This window comes from Limulus polyphemus, unplaced genomic scaffold, assembly GCF_000517525.1.
Source record: "Limulus polyphemus unplaced genomic scaffold, Limulus_polyphemus-2.1.2 Scaffold512, whole genome shotgun sequence".
Lineage (NCBI taxonomy): Eukaryota > Metazoa > Arthropoda > Merostomata > Xiphosura > Limulidae > Limulus > Limulus polyphemus.
The window spans coordinates 555,377-558,680 of NW_013666122.1; the positions used below are offsets into that span (position 1 = coordinate 555,377).

The 3,304-nt window shown below is 32.1% G+C and overlaps 1 protein-coding gene across 2 annotated transcripts in view; it reads right to left on the bottom strand.

Moving 5' to 3' along the window:
- LOC106458776 (kelch-like ECH-associated protein 1) overlaps positions 1-2,270 on the bottom strand; it is a 27,060-nt gene extending 24,790 nt beyond the window's left edge. For both annotated transcript variants that reach the window (XM_013918324.2, XM_013918323.2), the window contains exon 1: positions 2,110-2,270. The gene's annotated coding sequence lies outside the window, so the exon portion shown is untranslated. The remainder of the gene's footprint in view (positions 1-2,109) is intronic.
- Positions 2,271-3,304: the final 1,034 nt, after the last annotated feature.

The window sequence follows — 3,304 nt, forward strand, 5'->3', positions numbered from 1 at the left end:
ACACACCTACCATAATTCTCTGAGGCACGAACTTATTGCTTGGACATACACACCTATCATAATTCTCTGAGGCACGAACTTATTGCTTGGACATACACACCTATCATAATTCTCTGAGGCACGAACTTATTGCTTGGACACACACACCTATCATAATTCACTGAGGCATGAACTTATTGCTTGGACATACACACTTATCATAATTCTCTGAGGCATGAACTTATTGCTTATACATACACACCTATCTTCTTTTTACATTTGTGAATACCTTTGAAAATAACCAAATAAACTAGTAGATTTAGAGGTTTGTAAGTATCAGATTATTATTTCTAATAAGGTTTGTTTGATTGTTATGCAGGTGTGAAAAAGTAATTCCATACATATGAATCTGAAACTATCTTTTGTTTGAATTATCTTATGTCACATTCCATCTTAAGATAGGGAGTATTTCGACTTTCTCTGGAAATTAGTAAGCCAGCTAGTCTTCCATATTAGAAAAAATTCTAGTCTGATAAACCATAATTTTATAAAATCATTTAGTGAAACAAAACAAATCAATGCCAAAATGGACTACCAAACAACCTTTCTGCACTAATCAGCTATTTTTCAAGGATCATAGCTAGAAGAAGGAAAGAGTGTAGGCTAAGTGTACTTAAGATTTTCAAAAAGTTTTTGACCAAATGCCACACAGATGAAAATCACACTAGAAGGGGTTGAACTGAACTTGAAAAAAAGACTAGTTTACTGGAGTGTAAGGTGGTTGGATGGAGAAAGGCCAATAGTTGATTTTCATGGAGTCCAGTCAAAAGTGTACTTTTATTACTAGTAAAGTACCTCCCCACCCACCCCAGGGAACACTTTTTGGGCCTTTGCTGTTTCTTATTTATGTTATTGATCTTGATAGGGGTATAATTAGTAAATTTTGCTGATGACATTAATGCTCAGGTATTTTTAGCTGTATTAAACTTAAATACTATAGAATGACTTGTATCAATTGGTAAATTGGAAAAAGATTTGGCAAATGAGCTTTAATTACAGTTAGTGCAAGTTAATGCATCTGAGTAATCATAGTTTGGATCATACATTTAATACAGGTGGGAAGTAACAAGCATGACTGTAGTTCACTCTAAATAGATGAACATAAAAGTAAAAATTGTAATAATATGAACATACAAAAAACAAATATATAAAGCATATGCCTTATCAGTAGATAATAAAATATTAATAAATTTGTCAGAAGTAAAATAAAAACATGGAGATTAGAAGACACACACACACACCCATCCATGATTTATTTTAGCATTCTTATTCTTACATGGACTTTAAAAGCAATAATACATGAATTACCATAATATTGAAAATGTTACATTAAAAACTGTCAGTGCTACATTTAATTATTAATAGTTTATTATTGTTACTGGTTAAGAAATTAAGAAGTCTTGAACACAGCTAACCCTGATGTAGCACAATCTGTAATAGTAAAAGTAACTGCAATAGTCTGTACAATTTAAGATAATACACAAAATTTTCACTAAAGACAGTGATTGAAAATATCGACAGATAAAACGCAACTCACACAGACTATTCAAATAAACAATTTCACGTATAATAATTCTTTTACGATAATAATAATAGTTATTTGGTGAAAATATTCAATGTTAGTTTTATGATACAATTTTATCATAAAATTAAAACTTATTTGCCATGCTTATCCCAAACTTCAAACGGCAAATTCAATAACTTTCATAAGTACTTCTGAATTCCTTACAAATTAGGTAAAGTAAGAATACCTCGTAAAAAGAAATCACTTTTTATTTTATTCTAAAAGCTAACGAATCACAGTCGAAAGGGTAGGATATCTAACGAATCAGACAATTCATCAATGAAATCGAATATGCATATTACTGGTAGTAATGTTGAAGCAGCACAAGACCACTATCTAGCGAGTCTAACCAACGTTAGTCTTAGTAGCCAATAATATTAATAATATATATTTTAGTTGTAACTTGTAGTAACTAGAAGTAATAATATTATTAGTACTAATAGTAATACTGTGCCTATGGCAGTATGATGATTACTTAGTCTAAGCTAATTGAAAATGTTACTTACATTGAATTCTTTCGTACTTTTCAAAAACCACAACAATTTTTCCTCTATTTAAATAAAAGTCAATACCCAAAGTGATACAAAAAGGTACTTTCAAATGATAACATTACGACTCTACAAAGTATGAAATATTCTGTCGATTCAGCTCACATTTTGCGGGAGGAGAAACACCACCTAATGTCTTTTACGTAAAACTAATATATTATATTAAAAAGTTTAAATAATATTTGTTTTTTGAATTTCGCCCAAAGCTACACGAGGGCTATCTGCGCCAGCCGTCCCTAATTTCGCAATGTAAGACTAGAAGGAAGAGAGCTAGTCATCACCACCCACCGCCAACTCTTGGGCTACTCTTTTACCAACGAATAGTGGGATTGACCGTCACATTATAACGCCCCCACGACTGAAAGGGCGAGCATGTTTGGTGGGATGGGGATTCGAACCCGCGACCCTCAGATTGCGAGTCGAGCGCCTTGACCACCTGGCCATGCCGGGCCTCGTTCATTTGTAGTTAAGCACAAAGCTACACAATGGGCTATCTGTGCTCTGCCCACGATGGGTATAGAAACCCTGTTTCTGGTTGTATAAGTCCGCAGACAAGCCGCTGTGCCATTGGAGAGGCCTATGTTAGTTGGAAAGCTAGATAAACTATGTAAGTTTTAGGACATTCTATTTTATGTGTGTGGAAATATTTTGTGTTCTAAATTGAATAATTAAATTTAAATAATTCTGAAACCACATTTTTATAAGTAGTCATAATTTTCTGTTATAATCTGCAGTCGTTCTAGAAATAAAATAGGGTAATTTAGATGTATTTCTTTTTTTTTTTTTTGAGGTGGTTACAATGTAGGTAAAAATGACTGAGCCTGTATACATAGAGTTAATAAAACACACGTAAAATACTTTGTCTTTAACATAATTTTCCAAAAAACATTGAAACAATATGAATTTGAAGATGCTTTACTCAATTGTTTATATTAAATTCATCCCCTCATTTAACGGAAAATGTTGTAAAATATTTTATTGTTTGAAAGTCTGTGTTAAACTGTTTCACTTCAGATATTTATTCACACCAAAATGACGCAGAGCATGAATTATTATCATTGTTGGCCTAATTGTGTGATATTTTGTGAAATGAAACATACATCTATTATAAATAAAATATGGCATATCTATGTAAACTATTTTCATTCAAAAA